The sequence below is a fragment of the Podarcis filfolensis genome (genome assembly GCF_964270895.1).
Source record: "Podarcis filfolensis genome assembly, chromosome: 3".
In the NCBI taxonomy this organism is placed as follows: Eukaryota; Metazoa; Chordata; class Lepidosauria; order Squamata; family Lacertidae; genus Podarcis; species Podarcis filfolensis.
Window position 1 is genome coordinate 105,682,522 of NC_139606.1, and position 25,421 is coordinate 105,707,942.

The 25,421-nt window shown below is 44.1% G+C and overlaps 1 protein-coding gene and 1 long non-coding RNA gene across 9 annotated transcripts in view; both read left to right on the forward strand.

Annotated features, from left to right (window-relative positions):
- SLC8A1 (solute carrier family 8 member A1) overlaps positions 1-25,421 on the forward strand; it is a 282,886-nt gene that overhangs the window by 99,523 nt on the left and 157,942 nt on the right. The gene's annotated exons all lie outside the window — the stretch shown is intronic.
- Positions 6,608-17,206, forward strand: LOC310758842. Its single transcript, XR_014545994.1, has 2 exons — positions 6,608-15,872; positions 16,812-17,206. It is a non-coding gene; the product is annotated as an uncharacterized lncRNA (long non-coding RNA).

Sequence of the window (25,421 nt, forward strand, 5' to 3'; positions counted from 1 at the left end):
GGTTAGATGGTGCGTTAGGGTGTTTTTTTTAAAAAAAATTGCTTTGACAAAACAAAATGCATTTAGCTTGATACTCCACTCATCTCTTTTCAACCATAGTTTAGTGTGTTAGGGCGTTTAACTCTGCTTGAAAGGAGATGAGTGGGGCATCATGTTAAAGCTCAAAACACACAGCATTGCTGGGGGGAGGGGAGAGAGTTTGGCAGTAGCCCTTCTCACACATATATAAATCTATCCCAGAGGCTGGAAAAAAATGAAATAAAACCTGCAGCTTTTTAGACGGCAGATTGTTGAAATGAGCCATACATTTCTCTTCTCCGAGGCTTGTGAAATGTTCCTTAAAAATATAAATAAACCAACTGTCAGCATACTAGGCCTAGGGACAGATTGGGCTGTGAATGGGAAGAGGCTGAGAGAAGAAGAAAGGAACACTACCCGTATAGTAGTTAACTGCTAACACTGTGCATGTGAATGGGGTTTGCTTGGAGAAGAGAAAACAGGAATGGATACAGAGGAGGTATTACCAAAACAAAACAAAACTTCATATACAGTGGTACCCCGGGTTAAGAACTTAATTTGTTCTGGAGGTCCGTTCTTAACCTGTGACTGTTCTTAACCTGAAGCACCACTTTAGCTAATAGCTCCTCCCGCTGCTGCCGCGCCACTGCTGCGCGATTTCTGTTCTCATCCTGAAGCAAAGTTCTTAACCCGAGGTACTATTTCTGGGTTAGCAGAGTCTGTAACCTGAAGCGTCTGTAACCCGAAGCATCTGTAACCCGAGGTACCACTGTATAAACATGTGTACGTTTTCAGTGGTTTTCTCAGGGCCAGGCCTTTTCCAGCCACGTATTCTAACCAGAGCATATGTCTCAAGAAGCAAGACAAAAATCATAGGCTGAAACAGCATGGCCTAGAAAATTCCAGAAAGGCACTCCAGGCAGGAGGGAGAGAAGCAGGCAACTGCACTGGCAAGAAGAATTGCTGACAGAAACTTTATATAGGGTAGGAAAGGCAGTGACCAATCTCTGTGGGGAAGCATGGAGCAAAGCTAGAAGACTCCCAAGGGCAGGGCACTTTTATGCAGAGATGAAATTACCTAAGGACCAAATAGCCAGCCCTGAATGTCATTGGAGTTCATTCTTGACAAATGAAAAATGCCCCATTTTTCAATAGGCCTCAAAACCCCACCACCACCTTTCAGCTTACATGTTTTATTTTAACTTCCCCTAAATGCCTTCTCTTGATATTTTGAAATTCTCCAGGGAAGTGGAAACTTGTTCTCCCACCACTACCTTCGCAGTCTTTCCTTTCTTTCCATTTTGAAAACTGCCCACCCTCTCTCCAACCACCCACTGCTGTTTACATTGACAAAATATGAATGAAATCTTTAGAAGCTGAAACTCTCCTACAGGGGCTTTTTTTTTTTAATTGATGGATGCTCTGAACCATTGCAAGAATTTCCACACCATGCTATCTCCGGGGGGGGGGGGGGGAGAGCAAATCTTCTTTAGCCAGGGGTGGGAGCAGCACATCCAAATGTTTCCTGCGTTTATAGTAAGCTGCAAGCTTTCCTGATAAGGACTCCTTTAGAATTTATTTTAAATGAAAGCGATGAGCATGACATGCTTCTAGTTAGGTTCTTAACAAAAACAACATAGTCTTATAAATACCGTTGCTATTAATAAACACCAGGGAAAATCAGAAGCCACTCTACGCAACATCTTTCGTCATCCCTTTGTCTAAGTTCTTCATTATGCCCATAGAGGTCCATAAAGTTTATGGTAAGAGGGGGCGGGGAATGGTGGGTTCGTGGTCCATTTTTCCAGTTGTTCTTCCTGCGCTGGCATCTTTCCTTTCACTGAGGGCCACAGGTTGCTAGCGATTAGGGCCGCCTCCCCCAATCTGGAGGCCTCCGGACGTTTTGGACTACAACTCCCATCAGCCACAGCAAACATGGCCAATGATGTTGGGGGTGTTGGTTCTTGTGGCCCAGAACATCTGGAGGGCACTACATTGGGGAAGGAAGACTGGCCCAATATCAGGGACAACAAGACCTGTGGCCTGCAACATTTGGCTGGCCACAGGTTACATCTTTGGCTTAAGGGCACAGAGCAGTGGGAGAGCAGAGAAGCAGAGCTATTCCATCACTTCTGCTGAGAGACCAGGTCCCTTTGACTCTCCCTCAGTTGTCACCTGGCAGCAGCCATTCTTACTGGGCCACCTGAACTTTTTCTGTTCCAGCCGATCATTATAAGAACTAGCCCTGAGCTTTGTCCCCCCTCTCCCCATTTTTCCGTGTGTGTCATGGAATGTAAACCTGAGGGCAGGGACGGTCTTATTATTGATCTTGCAAGCTGCTCTGAGAGCCTTGGAGTAAAAACACAGGTGGGTAAATCAGTTACAGCATACACAAATAAGATGTGGTTCTGTTTTCCTTTTGCTTTATGGGGAGTAGAAAGTTCACCTGTAAGAGTTTGCTGAGGGGCAGCAGCAGAAACATGCAGTGGTTTTCTGTATTTGTCCACACCTGGCCTTAGTGTGAGATAACAGTCTGCGGTGGTTGTTAAGCATCAGATTTAGTCATCAGGCACGAGAGATTCACATGAGGGGTTGCTGATTCTTCTTCTAGGAAGGGCTGTAGTTGCTTATAGATTCAGGAAGAGAAAATGGTGATGATTTAGAAGCTGACATCACACACTTAAGCGTGTTGTACATATGTTATGAAATACAGAACTGAAGTGGAATGCAGCAGACTCCTGTTACAGTGACATACCAAATAATGAATAAGCTCAGTTCCTATCAGTACTGTAGAATATCTCGACTTAAAATATGATATATTCTCAGCAAAGCGCGGTGCTGTTTGCTGGAAGGTTACTACTGCTAGAAGTTACAAAGTTTGCTCTGGCAAAATACTGGGAAGTCGAAGACATTCTTGTGTTTCTTACTCATCACATTTCTTCCCACAGAGGACCTGGGAATATAGGAAGATGCCTTATGTGTAGGAATAGGACAGACAGTTGATTCAGGTCTCATTTGAAGCCACATCTATCAGATTCGCATTTTGCGAAACAACATGTGAACCAAAACACAGTTTATCTGAACATTCACACATATCTGAATTTTTCAACACACATTGCCCAGCAGTGTTTTAAAACAATGCACATATTAGAGGAAAGTGTGCAAAAAAATGGAATATATTGGTGAAAACAACATACACAAATGCATTATATTAGGGGAAATTGCTTGCAAAAATGTGTACATTAGTCAAAACCACATACAAAAATGTGTTTATGAAGAGAAATTTGCACTAAAACGCTGATGAACTTCCATGAGGAGCCTGTTTTTTTAAAAAAAATGCAAAATGTAGAGAAGGGATTGACAGATCCTTCCATCCCTACTTCTATCAAGTAAGACCATTGGTCCACATTGCTCAGCACTCTCTCCCCAAGGTTTCTGATTAGAGGCTTTCCTGGTTTTAACCTGGGATCTTCTACATACAAAGCAAGTGCTCTGTCACTAAACTATGGCTCTTTCCCAGCGTGTAAATATAAAGACACATTTATCAGTGGGAGAGCTTTAAGCATAGGCCTGTTTCTTTCATTGCAGTCAGTGAGATTTTTAACATTCTGAACTTGGATTGGACGTTTGCAGTACTACAGAATTGCTTGTTTGCAGCAAACAGGCATTTTACAGGAGCACATGCTGTTGTTTAAAACAGCCTGCAACTAACTTGTCTGCCTCTGCCTGTGTTCCAAAGCCACCATTGTTTGGCATGTTCGTATATGAGTAGGCATTGTAACTAGCAAACATAGATCAGCATTAACCCAACGGCACTGGACAGATGGGAACAGTTGCAAACAAAACAAACAAGTGAACCTTTTCAGAAGTCAAACAGCCAGGGCTGTAATCAAAGTCCCAGCTGAAAAGAGAGCATATGAACTGCACCTCCTGGGCTGGAGCAGCCACCTTGCCTCATCTCCCATCGCCTTTTCCTCCCTGCGGGCACAGAGTATGCCTGTTCTGAGTAGATAAAAGAAAGAAGAACCACTTCCCTCCTATGCACTGGTTGCTAGATGTGTATTCCACAGTTCTGTGCCAAAAAAAAGTGTAGTCAGTTTGGTTGATAAAGCCACTTCCGAGCTGGAGAGGAGGTGGGGTTGTGGGCCCACCCCCTCCCCACGCATGCGGGGTCTGGCCGACAGCCCCCGCGAGAGTAGGGGAATCCTCGGGTGCGTCATCGCCCTGGCCAGCCAATCGGCAGGCGGGGGAGGCGTGGCCTGGATCATTTAAGGCTGGCGCGCCCGGGGACTTTCCTCTCTTCCCCATTCCAGCTGCTTCGGTTTCCCATCCCGCCCTCCCTTAGGTTTAGCTCTCTGACGTGCTATGGACTCCGGTTGGTCACCGCAAGGGGCCTGGTAGGAATTTTTCCACTTGGCAAATTGGCACCAGCCATTTGGTTTTTTCGCCTACCTCGTAGCAAATGTCACAACTTTCCCGGTATTGGCGGTTAGGCATTGGCAGGGGTATTGTTATGCAAATGAAGGGGGAAAGGAAACGTCATCACCTTCCCCCAAAGCAAAGGGTAGTCTGGTAAAGGACTCCGGGGGGCGTTGCCCTGTCCGAAGCCTATGGAGGTGTGGGCCTAAGGCACGCCCCCGAGCTGTGACACCCGGGGGATCCTAGTTGGCATACTTCAGCAGGACTCCCCCAGCTGGTGGTTAACCCTTCCTGGTCTTCATGCAATTGGGCTGAAGCCGGGTAGTCGATAGGAACCAATGCCTAAGCCCAATACCTCTCAAATCCTGTAATCAATAAAGTTGTGGCCTTTTACGCCCATTAACCTTAAATAAAGTGTCCTGTGTCTTCATTTCACTAGGGGGGAGGGGATTTGCCACGCAAAACTCAGCATCCTGACAATCTTGGCGCTCAATTGCATTATGCCAAGAATGCAAAAACACACTCATTTCTGTGCATGCTCTCTCTCTCTCGTCGTCTCTTAGAAAGTTAGCATTTATTTCCCCAAGTTTAAACAACCCCACCAACTTCTATAGAATCACGGCTCAAGGCTGTAGCTTCCTTGTTAACTGTCCTTACTTCGCTGGCACAAAATTCCAGCGCAAGGCAGGTTTGCAATGAGCTTGCTACCACAGTTTACAACTGCGGCCATTTGTAGGAGTCACTAAATGTGCCTCTTCATCAGGCTGAATGGGGCATATGCTGTGGCATCTGTTGTGCTCATGCACTCAGCCCAAACACTCTTGGGCTCCCTTCAAGTTAAAAAAAAATTAAAAAAAATACACGCCTGCACAGCATGAGATCCACCAAGCTGGATAGAGGTATCCAGGAGGGCTGGGCGAAACTTTCCATTTTGATTTCTCCCGATTTCTTATTTTTTCCAATCTTAAGTTTGCGGTATATATTTTCAAGTCCCAGTGAAAATTCATCAGCCCTGCTCCCTTTCCCTGTGGCCCAGTATCCTGTAGCAGTTGGTCATTTATCTGAGAAAGAACGGCTTGCAATAATTTCTCCCTCCAAGTAAACTTCATTTCTTGCCAAATTGTGTATTTATTTCAGTGTCGTTACCATTTCTTCCTGGAGCGGTTTGGTTTCAAAACTTCAGTCACATTTTAATGATTATTTGACTTCAGTGCACTGTGTCTTTTCAGATACGTCTTAAATTTCTATGTGACTGTAAATGTGTGTGTGTGTTTACAGAGTTTACCGTACATTGGTGGATATATTTTTGTGGTGTAAAGAATTTTGTTTTTTACTTTCCTTCAGTCATTTGCCTTGGTAATTTGAAAGGGGCTCTAGGAAGATCACCTGGGGACACAGACTTCACCTTTCTCCCTCCTTTATTTGTTCTGGTTATGCCTTATTCCACTGTGGTTTACGGGAGCAGGCTTGAACATATTTCCGTCAAGCCGTATTTGAACAGGCATTATGGAGATGAATTATATCAGTACGAAACTGACATTTTCAGTGAGAACATGGAAATATGTTCCATATGAAACATATGTTCAGTGAAAATTTCACAGGCTTGGCAAACGGCAAGCTACACCCTGCCTTTCTCCTCCAGAAAACTTTCTTCTGTTCGTCGTGTCACTAGATGTTTCTTTCAGCCACGGTTGCATCATTACGCTTCCTGGTTTTGTCAGCATAAATCCAAGAAAGGGAAGAATCCTATTTGCTTCCTGAGTGAGTGCGTAATGCAACGGATAATAATGAATAGCAGTGAATTGGTTCTTGGCTCCATCCATACACACAAGAGGGAGGTTTTAGCAGGAATAGGGGAAATTCCAAGGTTGGCAAAAAAAAATACCAAAGAACAACAATCCCTAACCATTTAGGAAAAAATATCCTAAATGGGGGGCTCCAGTCGTGCTCAATAGGCATGGAAATAACCAAGTCAGGGGGGAGAAGAAGAGAAAATAGAGATGGAAGGGGAGGAGTCTATCCCAGAAGAGGATGTGACTGACTAGAACTCTGAACAGGAGCACTATGCACTGCAATGTTTTCTTGCAGATCCCACATATGAAACATAATAATAATAATAATAATAATAATAATAATAATAATTTCATCATGTGGTGTTAACACAAGAGCCTTCTCTGTGGCTGCTCCCATATTGTAGAATTCTCTCTCAAGAGAGTTTAGAATGGCTCCATCTTTGTTATCTTTCCACCAGCGGGAAAATACCTTCCTATTTGAAAACTAGGAAGCAGAGGATGTTGTCAGTTGGGCTGCTATCAGGGTAAATCAGTATTTTAATACTGAGTTCTAAATGTGTTTTTGTTGTATTTTAACTATTGCTTTTAACTAGTTTATTTTTATCACCTTGTCTTTATAACGATGTTTTCAAAATTGTTGTAAGCTTCAGCTGAAAGAAGAAATTGGAGTAATAATTATTATTATTATTATTATTATTATTATTATTATTATTATTATTTACCCTGCCCATCTGGCTGGGTTTCCCCAGCCACTCTGGGCAGCTCACAGCATATATCTGAACATAATAAAACATCAGACATTAAAAACTTCCTGATACAGGGCTGCCTTCAGATGTACACTGCCTTCCTCCTTTCTGCCAGAGGGATAGCTCTGCTGGTTTAGAAGCCTTTCCACCAGTGTGAGCTTCCTGGGCAGAACTAAAGTTACTATAGCAGTTTATGCACTTGGTGGGGATTGCTATTCAAAACATGTCCCCTGAAGAGGCATTATTACGAAACGCATAGGGCCTAAAATAAATCTTTCTCCAAGCACTCGGAGTTCCTCCCTCCCTCTCCATTTTCCTGTCGGTGCTTTCGATGTTTTCTAGCCATTATACTGCAGGCAGGGGCAAATGCTGAATCCTACCCGGTGCATTTTGTGTTGTTGGTATTTTAAACCAGTTAATAATCATTTCCAGATTCAGGAAGAGCCGTCATTTCAGCCCAGATTTTTGCCTGTTCAATGGAATGGCATGAGATTTGACAGGGTCACTAGGCTTTTGGAAGGAGACGTGAAATGTTTTTTAGTTAACTTTGGGCATGGGTGAAATAAGATAAAGAATGAAATGTGTTTTAATCAGTTGCCCTCCCAGCCTGGAAAATCTATGAAAGCATGGGTGCAGAAATGTTAATGAAAAGGATGACCCCTGGAACAGTAGGGAACCCAAAAGGTCTACAGATCATCTTTCCTGCTACAAATGGCTTTCTCACTGACCCAACTGCTCTCCCTGCTTCTCTCAAATCTTCTGCAACAATTATAACATCTTGTAATGTTCTTTTTATACCGAATGAATTAGCATTTCAGGGAAGATTGATGCCTTCTACTTTCTCCAGTCCCAGAGAAAAGATGGGTGTCTGTCTCGCTCGTACCACAGTGGGTTATAATTATAATTATAAAGGAGGGAAGAGCTAATTTCCTGTATTCTAGAAATGGTTTTGATGTGACACTCTTCTGTTATTTGTCTGAGTAAGAGACCAAGACACAAGAGCAGCACCTGCTCTGCATTGCTGATATCTTCCATGTTAGCAATGCAATCGTCAGGGGAAGGGTTTTAGCTCAGTCTTAGAGCATCTGCCTTGTATGCGCAAGGTCCCAGGTTCGAATCCAGGTAAGGCTGGGAGAGACTACCTGCCTGCAACCTTGGAGAGCTGCTGCCAGTCAGTGTAAACTGTTCTGAGCTAGATAGACAAAGAAGAAGAAGAGGAGTTTGGATTTGATATCCCGCTTTATCACTACCCTAAGGAGTCTCAAAGCAACTAACAATCTCCTTTCCCTTCCTCCCCCACAACAAACACTCTATGAGGTGAGTGAGGCTGAGAGACTTCAGAGAGAAGTGTGACTAGCCCAAGGTCACCCAGCAGCTGCATGTGGAGGAGCGGGGAATCGAACCCAGTTCACCAGATTATGAGTCCACCGCTCTTAACCACTACACCACACTGGCTCAATATAAGGTGCCTTCCTCTGTTTCCCACCTCTTTCTTTTCTTCTAAGGCACAATGTCAAGGCTGCTTTTCTCCATGTATCACTTCCATCCTGCACAGCAGTAGGGCCCAAATGGTGCTTTTCTTCTCAAAAGACTGGTAACTGTATGACAGGAGCAGCCATACATCACAGCTTCCCTCTAGAATATCAAAACAGCCAGTATCTATAATACATCCGACAATGACACATCGTTGTGTTATGGCCAGAGGTTGGTACGTTTCGTCACACAGAATGGAAGGAATTCTCTGCCACCTTTCCAATATGGTGGAACTTGCTATTTGATGGGGGCAATGAGCACTTCATTAACGAGCAGCTGGATTCAGAAGGGAGTACAAAGAATCCCAAATACGGTGGTTACAGGGAGGCGCAGCTTCATATGCCTGGCCTCCTGGCAGCGGTGTCACTACTAATTACCGAGAGGGAGAGGGACACAGTGGCAGGGAAGCTGGCGCTATGCAGATGCACCAGCAGAGCCAATCCAACACTCCAATTGGTGCACTGCGCTGACCTACTGATGCCTTAGTATAATGCTAAGGAGCCAAACAGGGAACTGTTAACCCAGCAAGGGTTACCCAGCACTGGCCTCCCCACTGAAGTGCCCCTCTCCCAGTCAGCGGAAGCATGGCAGCAGCCTCCTTGCAGGCAGCTCCTGTGCCCTCACTGTACATGGGGTTTATACCTCACTGTATAACATAGTGACTGAGAACGGTAATCCTGAGCTGGCTTGAAAATGGATACACTTTCCGGTTTTGTCTTTCCTTTTCCTAATATTTATTTAGGGGCTAGTGCTGTTTGCAATGTTCCGCCTTTACTCTTGTCATCATGTAGATTGTTATTAAGGTTCTCTGAGGGCTAGTTCAACAGGTACCCAGCATGTAGTTCGAAATCGCAGTCGGCCCTGGGTACGTGTTTCTCCTTCCGCCACTGTACAGACAGCCTTTCACGTGAACTGGAGCCTAAGTAGAGCACCAATGCTTATGCAAGCAGGGACAGTCTGAGTGATTATTTTGCCACAGACAGATTGCATAGGCAGCCAGACACGGTTGCGTAGGTCTCAGTTTATGTCCATGACCAGCACCTAATGAGGGAGCTGTAGCAGGAACTGAGCCAAAATGTTCTGGAGATGAACAAGTGAGCTGAATGCTAAAGGAACTCAGTAAGGGCCCAGAGGAGACCAAGAGGCTAATACCCTCACTGGCAACTCTTCATCTTCCTGGCCATCTGCTGAACCATCGTTCTGCTATCTTCCGTTGAGTAGGCCCTTGTGCCCAAGGAGATGCTCAGAAATAGAGCTGTCTAGCCGTCCTATGCCAAATCTAGGCTCCTAACCAGGCAGAGGAGGCTGGTCCACCAGGGCAAGTGGGGCATTGCTCCACCAGATGCTCTACAGACAGCCACCTGCCTGCCTTCTTTCTTACAAGCAGTCCAGGTGGTAGCACACCCTTTCAGCTTCCTCCTCCTTAGTCTCAGTGTTGACCCTTGTAGAACTCAGAAGGGAAGAAGATGGAGACAAATCTAGAATTAGTTGCCCCTGCATACCATTGGTTCTGGCTCCACCTACTGTTGGTCTCCCTGCCTTCTGCCCTTCCAGGGCCAATGGTCACCAGCCATCACTGTCACCAGGTATGCTGTTGCCTTTATTCTGGATGCTCCATTAGAAGATAAGGAGAGCCTGCTGGGTCAGGCCAATGTCCCATCTAGTCCAGCATCCTGTTCTCACAGTGGCCAACCAGATGCCTGTGGAAAACCCACAAGCAGGACCAGAGCCCAAGAGCACTCTGCCCTCCTGTGGTTTCCAGGAACTGGCATTCAGAAGAACCCTGCCTCTGAGAATCAGGGAACAAGGCAGGACTCAGACTGTGATTGGATGGGTTGTTGGAAAGCCTCAGCTAAGGCACCCGTGAGCTGAGACACAGGCTGCCTTGGGACTCAAGTGGTTTTTTCCTTGGTCCTCACTGGGGCTCTCTGCAGAGTTCCATGCCTCTCTCTCAGAGGAGGTCTTCCCAGAGTCTGGGTTGCACAGGTTCCTGGCAATCTAACTTAAATTTCTTCATATAGTGTGGGGAGGACGTGGAAGCCCAGGACTCATTTCCATGTCATGCCACATAAACTGCCTTCATAGTGGGGCTTTGTCTGAAGCTACCCCAAGTCCCCACTCTGCTCTGAAGAATAGTCTAAAGGCTGCTCTGGACTTGAAACCAAGTGCTCTGGGAGATGGACTGCAGCTCAGTGTTAGAGGACATGCTTTGCATAGAGTCTGTCTCGGGTTAAATCCTTGGCATTTCCTGCTAAAAGCATCAGGTAGCAGGTGACGGGAAGGACCTCTGCCTGGGACCTGGTGAGAACCACTGCCAGCCAAGCCATTAGATGACACTGAACTACACAGCTCTCTACCAAAGTGGCAGGATCACAACTTCTGTTTTTAAATACAAGAGTTTTTAAATACAAGAGTAGGCAAGCATTAAAAAAAAATGAGTGATCTGGGTGAAAGAGTTGATTGAAAGTGAAAGAGTTGCTGGGTCCACCTACTTGGCATGTAGACAAGAAGAATTTGACCCCTCGCATCCGTCATGTTAAACATTCATCTGTGGTTGTGTCTGTTGCAGTGCCAACAAAATTACTCTGACATCAGCGCCATTTCACACCCTCCGGAGTCATATGGGTTCATCCTAAATCAGTATATTTGTTAGCTTTTTGCTGCCACCGTTTTTTCCGAAAGATAAAGCCATAGTTATAAAACATAAAATCATAGTTACGCATAATATGCCATAAAACTTCTGCAAGGCAATTAAGAACCTTTCTGAGCAATTAAAATGTAGATTTCCCCCCTTAGCTCAGCACTTGTACTTGCCCCATTCCAGTGGTTACAGCACGATGTCCTGTCTCTATGGCATTGCCATGGGATCGTAATGTGTTTGCTGTTGGGGGGGTAGTGACACTGGTGTTCCATTTGTAATTCTATAACTAAGGGAGGTGTGCATTGCAGTTCTGTAGAGGAAAGTGCATTAAATTTAAAGAATTGCATTTTCTTACTGATCAAATAGAATTTACAAAAACCATCAAGGTAAGCATCAATAGTGTTCTGGTCACACAGAATGTCCATCCGTTTGTTTAGGCAGTGTGGGGCTTATTGAACGTGGAAACCCAGCTCAGTGGAATAACCATGGTTTGTTCCCTGGCAACAAACCACAATGTAAAGCCATTGTACGCTGCTGGCTTATGAACCATGGCCTGCTTTAGCTATGTTTTTGGTGTGATGTCTGAACCCAGTGGCCTTGCTTAACCATTGTGTTGTTGTTGTTGTTGTTTTGTCCACCCCATCCCAGTTGCTCCCCAAACCACATAGGCACAAGGCAAGAGCATCTGGAAAACATGCTTCAAAGGAACAAGCCATGGATTACTTATTCATGTGTGACACGACTTGTGGTTTGTTGAACAAACCATGGTTAAAACAAACCATGGCCGGTTCTTAAACAAAAGACTGTCACAAGAAAAGAGTATTCCTGGTCTGTACATAAGAACATAAGAATAGCCTGCTGGATAAGGCCAGTGGCCATCTAGTCAAGCATCCTGCTCTCACAGTGGCCAACAAGATGCCTGTAGGAAACCGGAAAAAAGGATCTGGGCCCAAGAGCCCTCTCCCCTTCTGTGTTTTCCAGCAACTGGCATTCAGAAGCATTGCTACCTTCAACTGTGGAGGCAGAACAAAGCCATCGTGGCTGGTAGCCATTGACAGCCACCCAACTTAGTGGCCATCACTGTAAAATGTAAACAATGGCATTAAAAAAACACTATACTTAAATATAATTTTATAAAATGACATAGGGAGGTAGAGTTGTATCAGTTGGTTCCATTGACTGTCCAGTAAGTGCTCATAGCACTTGCACAACCCTGTCCCACAGAGCATTTAGTCACACGATGGACACAACGCAATACAATATGGCTACTCATGTGCTGCTGGGAGGGGGGGCAGACACACACACATGTAATTTCTCTGAAGCTGGATTGATATCTCGAGGGAAATTACCTGGATTTCATGGAACAACAAAACAACAATTGCACAATTATGTATTGCATAAAGGCAATCCAATTATAAGGAGAATATTCAGGGCACTTGGTATTATTAGATAGGCCTGCTACTATGAAACATCAGAGAAGGGTATAGGCTTCCTGACTTGCATCTAATATTAATGTTATTAATAAGGAAGAGGAATATAACATGCATTTCCCTGCCAAATCCTAGTGTAGCAATTAATATTTCAAGGCCAAGAATAACAGTGCATTAGAATATGCCAGTATTTAGTTTTGCATGTGCGATGTCAAGAGTAGTGCACGTGGGACACAATCTACCGCCATGTGAAATACATTGGAGATGTACACAAGCACTCCTATAATTTCAGTGGGCAAAGCCATTTTAAAAAAATTATATATACCAGCAATGCCCTGAAGAATGATGCTGTCATTACATAAGGCGTATTTCTGTTTTCTTCATGTTCTCATATTTATTGTGGTACAAGTGTTGTTGTTGTTGTTTTAAAAAGTCTGGGACATAATGAGCAAACTAAGTTACGCTTCCTTTGTAAGTTGAGTGTGAGATGCATGTAAAGGGGGTGAATTTCGTTTCTTCATTGTACTTTAATTTTGCCATCGCCTTTTCAGTGTAACAAAAGTTTCTGGATTAATATGAAGGCACCATGGAATATATGGAGTGGATTTGCCACTCTTAGGGAATGGCAGGGAGGCACTTCAAGGAAGATGTATCTGTATTAAAAGAGGGTGAGCGAGAGCCACTGTAGAGCTGACCGAAACTGCCCTTGAAGGCGGCCTCTCTTGGGATCATATTCTGTTTCTGTAGCTGAGGTATTCGATCTCCCGTTCCGTTATTTAAGTATCAGTTTGTCTCTCCTCCCATTCTGTGTAGCAGGTGTTGGGCAGTTTGTTTCCAACACTATTTCCATGCATAGCAATTGGCTCGCAGGTCGCAGTGCACCATGGGCTTTGTAGCCTTAAAGGATGGCTGCCTAGGCTGCTGTCCTCATGCACGTTTATGAGAATGGCGAAGAGCTAATTTGAGACAAAGGGTGCTTTGCTTCGGCACACAATCCTGGGAAATAAAGAAGCAAAGAAGACATTGACAAAGAATAAATAGAAAGCAACCGATCATGTGCAAAGTGCCATCTAATTAGAGTCAGCTGTTCTTTATAACCAGAGTAGCACATGTGTGATATGGGGATATAGTTTCCAAGCAATTTCTAGTCTGGCTGGTGTTCTGCCATCTTCCTCCACCCACGCACCCTGAGCACGTGTAATGAAATCCAAGATACTATTGGTAATCTGTGATAGTGATAGTTTCATTCTGGAACTGTTAATCCCAGATAGTAAACAGCATGGGTCAGCCTTAAAAAATAATGAAAGTTTTAAAAATCATGCAATTTTTTGTTTGTTTGTTTCTTTTTAAATGTGGTGGTTACGTAGAATGCTAGTCACTAGATTCCTGGAGGTAGGAATCCCCACATCCTGGAGGTTCAAGCCCCACTTCTCAGTCAGTATCTTCCTTCTTGACAAGTCAGTTATCTCCCAGATCCATCCAGTTACACATCGGTGAATTGAGAACAAGAGCGAACTAAACTATGGTGACTTATTGAGGACTATTCTTCCATGAGGATTCCAGAATATGCCCTGACCAAAGAAGGCTAGGTCTAGAATAGATCAGTGTTTCCCAAACTTGGGTCTCCAGCTGTTTTTGGACTACAGTTCCCATCATCCCTGACCACTGGTCCTGCTAGCTAGGGATGATGGGAGTTGTGGTCCAAAAACAGCTAGAGACCTAAGTTTGGGAAACAATGGTCTTGACAGAAGCTATATAGCCAGTTGTGATCACAGGGGATATTTGGCCAGGGCAGTTGTTTGTACTGGGAGTAATCAATCTGAAATAACCACCATTTCCTGGATATCAACTCAGTAGTCACTACTTCATGCCTAAAGATGAACTGAACAAATAAGAAAATAATTCTTTGGCTTGTGATATCTTTATTAAAAAATTGTGAGTCTTATGATTATCAAGTATGAGCACGCAGCAAGCAAATCAAAGTAGAGATGCTTGAGGAATTATTTTTGTGCAAATTCCAATATGAACTGACATGATCAGCTTCTCTTGGGCTAATGTGTGAATCAGAACGCAGTTACTCTTCAGATTTTGCACTTCTCCAAATTTTGTGATGCTGTTCTCTCGGCTCAAAAAAAATGCTTTCCAGAGTGCACAATTTAGGACAAAATGTGTAGACAATGCACATTTTGTGCTGCTCATTTTCGAAACACGCGTGAGGAATCTGTGGCCCTCCAGATGTCGTTGGACTCCCAACTCCCACCATCCCTGGCTACTGGCCATGTTGGTTGAGCAACATCTGGAGTGCCCCCATCCCTGTCTATAAACAATTGCAGATTAATGTGAAAGCAAAGTGGGTGGGTGGGTGAATGCCTGGAAGTGACATTGACTGGAAACGGGGTGATTTGTCTGTCCCTAGAAGTTCAAAGCCGACTGAAGGCGAATCACGTATTTCTTTGACTTCAGAATAAATTCCCCAGAACGGCTTTTGCTGCTGAGTAAGCAGTCTGGAGTTTGTTTTCCCACTGCACATTGTACTTTATGGACTAAAAAAAGACATGTGAGAAATAGCAATGACCGGTTTTTCCATTCCATAAAACTTGCTCCACGTCGGCTGATTACTCTGGGGATTTCAGGGCAGACTTAGATGAAAAATTTGGCTTCATGTGTTTGCATGTTTTAAAGTGTTGCTCTGTTTTGCATTCCATTAGAATGTTGGAAGCTTCAAATATTTGCTTCCTCTGACTTTGTTCTGTTCATCCTCCGCTGCTTTTTTAAAAATGTTGCTGTATCCTAGTAATAATGGCACTCTGAAGATCTCAAATGACTTCAAAAATCGTTATTATGTACATATTTTGACAAGAGGCCATTGGAAACAGTTTGACATGTCACGTGCAACTGGAGAGGTCCCCTCCATATTATATTGCACCACCGTCTACAAGGACTATTCAGTTTGCTGTGCAGTCTCTCTGTTAAGCTTGCTATCAGGTGAAATCCAAAACCATCCTCTAGGAAACAGCAAAGGAAGAAAACTGACACCTCCTATTAGTGGAAAGCTTGTACTTCTTCATTTACCAAATATATTGGGTGTCACCCAAAAATATTTGCATAATCAGGAGTTGAGATGAACCAGAGCGCTATGCGCATAGTGTTGCACTGAGTCAGGGTCACAGAAAAGACGCATGGAATTAAGGTAAGTGCTGCTGCCATCTGACTGAGGGTGTGGGACTGACATTCTAGAGTGGAAAGGAATTTGGTAGCACGCATCATATTTTGGGAACTGGTTATAAGGGATGTGAAGAACACTGATCTGGTTCCTTGGCCATTTCGGAAGGATGTCCTGTTCAACCTCCATTACCCTGTGCACTAGTACTGTCTTGGTGTCTCATCTCATACCCAGATGTTGATTGCAACTGCCTTTTCTCATGTTGGAAACCTTGTGACTAGGCCAGAGTTTGGCACTTCTGTCACGAGAAAACAGACTGAGAGTAGACAGGATTTAGCTGAGGAGGATGCCGTTCTGCAGATATTTGAAGATGGGCAAGAAGTGTTATTCTAGACCACAGAACCACATAATTGTAGAGTTGGAAGGGACCATGAAGAGCGTCTAGTCCAACTCTCTGCAATGTAAGATTCTTTTGCCCAATGTGGGGCTTGAACCCACCACCCTGAGATTAAGAGTCTCATGCACTACCAACTGAGCCACCGGGGATTGGAGACCTGTGGCCTCCCAATTTTTTTAAAAAATATAACTCCCAACTTCCTTGGCCATTGAGCAGGTTGGCTGAGGCTCATGGGAACTGTAGTCCAACACTATCTGGAGCAGGCATAGGCAAACTCGACCCTCCAGATGTTTTGGGAATACAACTCCCATCACCCCTGACCACTGGTCCTGTTAAAACTATGGATGATGTGAGTTGTAGTCTCAAAACATCTGGAGGGCTGAGTTTGCCTATGCCTCATCTGGAGAGTTCCCTGTCTTGCTCTAGAAAAAATTGAGGGCAGCTTTTCTCCTTCAGCTTCATGGTGACACCTGATGGTGTCTGATCCCATCATGTCCCAGTCCAATATCCAGAGCCTGGCAAACATTCAGTAGCAGATCTAGAGCTGATACCTAGACTGGGACAGTGGAGTTCCTCTAGTAGTGTGATTTTCTGAGCAGGTTTGGTACTTGAGAGACTGTCACCTGATGTCAGTAATTAGAAAGCCGTTTACTTCAGAGTATAGTTGGCAGGATAAGCAGTGCCAAGTAGAGCCAGTGTGGTTGTAGTGGTTAGAATATTGGACAAGGAATGGGGAGGCACATGTCCAAATCGCCATGGAGCTCATAGGATGATTTCAGACAAGTTGTTATCTCTCAGCCAAACCTACCTTAGGAGATTATACTGGGAATAAGGCGGGGAAAGGGGAGAGAAACTTATTTACAGCATCTTGAGCTCCTTGGACAAAAGGTGGAACCAAAAATATTAAATAAAGTAGGCCAGGGCTTAGCGCAATTATTTGATTGGCTGATTGACTAGAGTGGAAGCAGAATGCATGTATAGAGCTATGTTAGCCATCCCAGGACATTTACTTGCCCCCCAGCCCTGACCAGTTGGAAGCCTCTGAGAGATGAAAGAAAGAAAGAAAGAGAGAGAGAGAGAAAGAAAGAAAGCTCAGTTCTCTATACACTATTCAGGGAATAAGTCCTATTGAATGCAGTGGGAATTACTTCTGAGTAAACATGCTTATAACTGCTTCATTACAGCATGAAACCCAAGCATGTGAAGGGACCTGCTGGTGTAATAAAGTGACATCCCAAGAGTGGAGCCTAATGTAGAATCATGTAATGATACATGATGTTGTCCGCTGTGATTGGCCAACAGTATGAGGCCCCTGAATTGGCCAAGGTACCATATAAATACCAGAAACCTGATCTTCTGCCTTTGTCTTGTCAATGGAACATAAACCCTTTCTTGCACTCCAGACTCTCGGTGGTAGTTTCTATCCAGACCTCAGAACTCTCCACAAGCTGCATTCCTCACCAGCCCAGCTGCACTTTTTCCTTTGAGAACTTTTGCCTGGCTGGAATGTGCCCTTGAACTGTGATAATTAATGCCTTTTGGTTCCATGGGTGGAGGATGGAGAAAGATGTGAGTGGCAGGGTGCATGAGTGCAGTGGGTGGAAAAACATCTGACTTCTCCATGACTGGAATGTAGCCTGCTAGGCAAAGCCCTGACCGTCCCCATTTTGCACAAAGGTAAGTTTCCTGGGGCTTCCGGTTGTGTTTGTTTGAACACTGGTAGAAATGTCTGCACAATCTGGGACTAAGATAGGAGTCACATCTATTTCTCTGCCCTCTTTTTTCCACACCCACTTTTGCCAGGACTGACTTGTGCTCCCTGCCACTGCAGGTTGCCCATGAGTTGACAAGGTTTTCTCTCCCCTGCTTGAGCTCATGCCCTCAGATGCAGCTTCTGGCTTAAGGGACTATAGGTTGAAGAACACTGGTTTGGATTCTTGGCATGGCCACTTAGAGTCTGGACCAGCTTTCAGAGGCCATCTCAACAACAAATGAATTGTTCTCTGAACAGTTGTCCTTCTGGCTGTCATGGGCTAAGAGGCTCTTCTTTGTTCAAACCTGATGGGAGGCTGCTTCTTCTCAGGCCATGTTCAGCTTTTGCGCCATGAAGAACCGACCTGCTGTGTGAACAGTTTATCGTGATCACAGTTAGCTCCATACAGGCCATTTGTTTTAGATGTCTTTGGACAGCGTCCAAGCCTGTGGGGTTTTCTGAAAAGCAAGAAAGCCAGCTGGTTTTACCACACAAGCAGAATTTTAACCCAGACCAAAACCAAATGGGATTGTTAGATTGTGTGACTAGGTTCTTGAGTTTATTAGTTTGTTCAGAGTGCTGGGAATTGTAGCTCTGTGAGGCTTTGTCTTTTGATATGATGCCTTCTTTGCCTTGAAGATATTCAGAAACCCAAGTGAACTGGCTGCAAGACCTCTCTGAAACAAAATGGCGGTGGCAGGGAGCAGCTGGGCCAGTTTTGCTGGTGGCAGCCATCTGCACTTCTTTGACAGAGCAACGGGGAGGCAAGATTAGGGGCCATTCAGTCAGCTGCTAATGCTGAGCGATGGTATCTTGAGACTAGGCCAGGATATAGTTTCTCTGAATATCGGTGGCAGCCTGCCATCCCCAAGGGAGATGTTAACAGTCTCCATCAATAAGTGTAGGATGATTTCCAAGCCGGATTTCAGCAGCTCTGAAAAGTATAGATGAGGCCTCCTCCTGAGTGAACACATGGAAAAAAAAACATTTACAGTGCAATTATATGACACAAAAGGAAGACAGATAATCTACTCTCAGGGTCATCTTCAGGTTTGAGGGGAGCCTCAGAAATGCGAGCTCCTCCAACCACCATAGTTTTATTTCCCACAATGATGCTTTGTCTTACTTTTAACATTTCTCTCTCTCTCTCTCTCTCTCTCTCTCTCTCTCTCTCTTACTAATTCTGTTTTTCTGTTCATGGTTCAAACTGCCTCAACTAATGCTCATATTTTAAATAAATATTTAAAGTAAGTGCATAAAATGAAATGTGATATAAGGGTATTACATTGGATGGCAGTGACTATTTAAAACCTTTTCGGCCCAAATCCGAGTCACCATGGTCAGTGCATCCCAGATAGCAACAAGCACAGTCTGCTTCTCTTGTAAACAGGGATAAACTTAGCAGGTGATGTTAACCAAGCACACCTAGGGTGTGTTCACATTGCCGGCTTACTGCGCAGTCATGTTTTTCTTTTTCCAGTGTGATTCACAACTCTTCCTCCCTCTAGCTGTTCACATCACATCAGCCCAGCTTCATTAGTGTCAGAGGTGTTTCTCTTTGTGCACACGCCGGGGAGCATTGATGGAGAAGGGATGTCTTTGCCCTGTGCAAAGGTATTCACACCTTGACTAGAATGACTTAAAGACTCCAACTGGCACTAAGCTGGTTGGAGAAACAATGCATCAAACAGTAGTAACTTGTTTTTCTCTTTTTATATTGTAAACCGCCCTGTGAACCTTGGATTAATGGTGGTATAGGAATTCAGTACAAACAAACAAACCAAGAAATAGCTGCATAACCCTAAATGTTTGGTATTCACTTGAATCCGTCCTGCAAAATAGCAACAGTCTGGATAGCACCTAAATTAGGAATTACATGAAGATCTGCTTCTTATTTGTCCTAAGTCTACTGCCAATCAATTTAATCTTGCCCTGAGTTCCATTCCGATAGTCGCCGAATACTTTTCCTCTTTTCACTCTTCTCCTCAGTGCTCATAATTCTGCAGACCTCTGTCACACCTTCTCCTTGTTCATTGTTATCTATTGTCCCAAGTCCCAGCCTAATCCTCGGTGGAACTTAGCATTCAGGCAAGGCAGACATATTTCTATAACTAAAAGGACAGGTGGTGTATGATAAACAATAAATCATTCCATTGTTTGGGGAGGCGGAGATGAAATCGTCTCTCAAGGGAGGATATATTTTGCCTTGCGGTTTTGTTTTGTTTGTCTCAGTCTAATGTGGGTCAGCATCAAAGCTTCAAGGAGTTGTGGAGATGGAAAATTCCATTGTACTGAAGTGTTTCACTGCAGTGGCACCACTGCCTAGTCAACCTTGGTTTACTCTTGTCCATTCCCCCCCCCCAGTGCTGGGAGTTAGGAGGCGTAGCCATTCCTGTTCCTTGGACCAGACATTATCCAGCTGTAACTGTTAAGTAGCTAAGGTGCTTTGAGAATTGCTCCATGCTTGGGAATTGTTCTACGTCTGGCTGGTTTTGACTTGAACTGTGCCAAGCTGGGCTAGACCAGTAATTAAATTATATTTGTTTTCACCATAGTTGCTGCTCTCATCCTAGAATTTACAGTGTCTATGGAACTAGCAACATTTTAATATATATATATATTAGTTCTCGTAAGCGCCTTTTCTCTCATGTTGTTGCCGTATTTTTCAGGGATGTTGACCTTTTGTCTTCTTCCTAAGTTGTGTGCCTGAGAAGCAGTTCATAGATCATAGAATTGTTGAGTTGGAAGGAACTCTGAGGATCATCTGGTCCAGCCCCTTGCAATGCAGGAATATGCAGCTGCCCCATGCAGGGATCGAACCTGCAATCTTGGCATTATGAGCACCACGCTCTAACCAACTGAGCTATGCCATGGAGCAAGGGAAGGGAAGGCAAATTGCCACATTGTATATCCATAGGGGCCTATGCCTCTTTGCCCAAATAGAGTAAAGCCAACTGGCCACCTTACATCTCCCAGCTTCTATGGGATCAATAGGAATGGGATTCAGAACAAAACTGTCATTGCCTTTATGGTGCAAATGCACTTGGAATGCTCTGCACAATTCTGTCCACCTCAATCGAAAAGGATATTGCAGAAAATTTCAGAAAAGGACAACCCAAGTGGTCAAAGGGATAGAACAACTCCCATCTCATGTGGGAGGAAAGGCCACAACATTTGGGGCTCTTTGGTCTGTGGAGGGGCATAAGAGGGTCAAGAGAGAGGTGCATAAAATTATGCATGATATAGAGAAGGTGGGTGGAATGTTCTGGTCGTCCACATCAGAAGAACTCAAACTCACAACTCCATTTCTGCTAATGACTTTAACGTGCAGATCAGACCGGCACCTAAGGCACACTACAGGTTGCAAGAGTAACCAAGTTCTTGCTAAGTGCATGGCTAAGCATGAACTAAGACGTTTATCCAACACACGACATGCCCCTGCATTTTCCTTTCGAAGGGCAGACACAGCTTTAGTATGGCAGGTGGCTGGGGTGGTAGGAAACATGCACTAACCTGAATAGGTTGTGAAGTTTGCTTTTGCCACTGCCGACATCTCTGTGTCCGTGGAGATGGAGGCGGGATCAGGAAGGCTCTTGGGAGACAGAAGGAAGGCACCAAAGGTGGCTCCTCGACAGAAGGCAGTGGGCTGGAGGGAGAGGGGTGGCACACTTCTGCTGACCTGCTTGAACCTTCTCCTCCACCCCCAGGCTACTGGGCCCATCCCCAGAATCAGAAATCTCTTGTGGCTTGGAATTGGCAACCTGCAGCCCACTGGGTCCCTCCAAAACCAGCTGTCCGAGCTCCTCCCGCTCCTCATCCAGATTTAGCCACCCCCTCCATGACATTTTTGCAGGACTCGTGACACAGAGGGCTGTTTTTCTCCCTCATAATACAGTGGTACCTCAGGTTAAGAACTTAATTTGTTCTGGAGGTCCGTTCTTAACCTGAAACTGTTCTTAACCTGAGGTACCACTTTAGCTAATGGGGCCTCCTGCTGCCGATGCCGCGCAATTTCTGTTCTCATCCTGAAAAAAAGTTCTTAACCCAAGGTACTATTTCTGGGTTAGCAGAGTCTGTAACCTGAAGCATCTGTAACCTGAAGCGTATGTAACGCGAGGTACCACTATACTAGAACCAGACATCATCCAATGAAGCTGGGCAGCTGGAAAATAATACTGTTGTGCACATGTACTCCTTGAGCATCTGGGCATTTGGTTGGCTGTTGTGAGAACAGAATGTTAGAGCGGAGAGGACTTTGGTTTTATCCAGCACGGCTGGGGGTGTTTTCTCTCCCTATGTGAATCAAGGAACCGCCGTCCTTTTCCAACCCAGGAGCTTGTTAGATCTTCTCCTGACTAGTCCAGACCAATGCAATTTTGTTTCCATCAGTTCCTTTTAGAATGGAATTACTTCTACTGTGCTCTTCACTATCGTAAATCTTCTTTCTTAACAACTTCCAGAGAAGTAGCCGTGCTAGTCTGTTGCAGGGAAAAAAAATAGCACGCAGCTTTGTTGCACCTTAATGACTAACAAATTTATTATGGCATAAGCTTTCATGGGTTGGAGTCTGCTATTCTGCCTCTCTGACATCCTCTGCCCTTTAGCAGCATTCACCTGTCAAGGCAATACAGTTTTAGATGCTGGCGAATAACACGCTTGCAAGAAAAAGAAAAACTCGCAGGAGCCAATAAATATATCATGTGAACAAGCAAATAGAAATGATAGAGACATGGTGTTTAAAGTTTAAATTCAGAAAGCCTTTCACTGTGCAAGTAGCAACTCTAAATATCCTTTAGATTTAGAGTTGTTACTCACACAGTAAATTCACCACAGTTTTACTTTGTGTATTGCAGTATTGTAACCTTGTTGGCTCCATGGTAATGCATGGGAGCATCTAAACAGAACGTAACAGTTACTTCAATTACATTGTGTGTGGTGATCTTACATTATTCATTCTATATCACACAGTTATTTTAGTAAATTATTTTTTTACCAAAATGCTTTCAGGATCTATTGCACTGTGTCCCAAGGTGTGGTTTGCAAAAGGGTTTCAAACGGTACACAGCAGAATTTTTAATTTTACTTTATCATAGTTTTCTTAGCTGCAGAAAACAATTTACAGATAAATTAGTATTATTAAAACTACCCCCAATTTATCTTGGCCTGAGAAGGGCTATGCCAGTAAGACTAAACTCTCAAAAGGGGTATGCGGTTATTTTTAAGTTTGGGAAAGCCTGATCTATATTGTATTGACACTATCCTGAAAGGAAGAAAAAAATATAGTAGAGACTTGAATCAATGAGCGGTCCTTATCTGCCATCCATACATCTGCTCCATTAGTTGAAAAAGCATGAAATGAGTTTTAATCCTGAAAATCTCATTCCATATTTATTGGAGAACTGCTGTTTGCAATAGGCTGTTTGAATAATTCCAGTGTATTGTGTTGTAGCTGTATTGTTGCGTACTGTAACTGTAGAATGGAGGGATTTAATTATTTTAAATACATTAATAAAGTAAATCACACACTAATGCTAGGTTGCCTTTTCGTGCAGAGTTTTGTGCTTGGATGCAAATGCGTGTGTGAGTTATGTGTGCAGTACTACTTAGAAAGCATGCAGGTCCATTTTATTTCATACTTTTTTCTGTTGCGTGGGAATAAGGCCTGATCCTTTCACAATTGCTGGTCCTATGTGTCTGAAAGGGGCAAGCAACAAGCAATACAGGAGTGTGCTTCTCACTACTGTTGGAATAGCACATGTATTTTGTATTTGTGTATCTAGGAGCACAAAACTGTGCACGGAAACCACCAGGCATGCTTTCCATTTGCCCCAGCAAGGATATGTAGATAAGTCCATGCCATCAGATTTTCGTTTCAGTTTATATATTTCACAAAACGCAGCTTGCCGGCAAAGTTTTACCTTGAAATCTTGCAAAAAGCCTTGCCCACACATGTGAGGATGCGTTATTCTCAGCACCATCTAATTTCACTTCCCAAGCACTGATTAAGTACATCGGAATCCGGAATAATCCCAAGTCAGTGGAAATCTATATAAAGGATGCATCAGTTTCCCAGGAAATTCCAGCAGAATATGGTTTTACTTGACAGATCCCAGAGTGGTAACCTTGTTAGTCTGTTGGAGGGAGGGAGAGAAACGCAAAGAGTTTCACGGTGATTTAAGGACTTAAGAAATGCATTGTGGCTTGTGGCCCAAAGGACACTTCATCATTGTCAGGAGCTGCTGTGATCTGTGGACAGCTGCCCTGTGTGTTGTCACTGAACTACAGCTTCTCAGTGAAGCATGCTCAGGCCTTATTAATATTATGAGCTCTGGCATATTCCTGTTTGGCCCTGGCCTCTGGTTTGCTTCTCAACCGTGGCTCCTTGTTTGACCTTTGCTTCTGACTTACTTTTCTGTCCTCCTGACTACTGGCTTGTCCTATGGCTTCTGGTTCCTGGATCTTCCCACACTGCAGCCCACAGCCCAGCCGTGACAATCAGATATGTGAAATGGCCACCAAGTTGCTTTAAACCACTTTCATACTTAGGGACTGCGTCTCAGTCACAGGGCAGGTGCTTTGCATGATGAAGGTTCTGTGTCACTAGCATCTCCAGGTAGGGCTGGCAGAGACTCCTGCCTGAAATCCCAAAGTGCTGCTGCCAGTCAGTGTAATCCATACTGAGCTAGATGAACCAGTGGTATGACTTGGCATAAACTTCCCATGTTCAGAATGGACACCCTGTAGGTGTTTATTTACATGGTTGCTCTTTTCATCTGTAGGTGCTAATTGTGAGTAGCTTTGTCCGTGATAACTAGATCTTTCATTCATTTCATTATACTGTACATTCTTATTTATTTATGCTCCACTTAGGATTGTGAAACACTGCTGTCTCTTGGATTGCATGAACATTTGACCTTACTTTCTATAATAAAAAAGCTGTCTGTATATATGAAGCATCTCTGTGGCACAACGGGTAAGTGTGTCTGGCTGTTAACCAGAAGGTTAGTGGTTTGAGCCCATCCAGGGACAGCAATGAGCAGGATTCCTGCATTGCAGAGGGTTGGACTAGATGATCATTGAGGTTCCTTCCAACTCTACGATTCTCTGATGTTTATATGGCCACTGCATAGGACTCACTTGTCATGCTAAGCCAAACCATCACTTAGTGCAGATCCACAAGTGTGTGGGCTCCAGGAGAGAAGATTACGGCTATTCTTCCCTAGTTGTTTTGCTTGCACTGCACTGAGTTAAGACGTGGCTTGACTTAGCATGTCATCTGAACCCAGGCTCAAGGTTCAGCTGTCCTGAACAAACCATGAGCCGTAAGCCACAGACAAACCATGGTTACAGCTCATGGTTAGTCTGGAGTTCATGGTTAGTCCCTTATCCTTTTCATGCCTGCATGTAAATTAACCACATTATTCAAGCCTATTTACATAGGATTCAGGTTGCTTGAATCCTACATTTCCACATGGATGGGCAGGCATAGAGGGAAGAGGAACTACCATTCCTTATGATAGTTATCAGG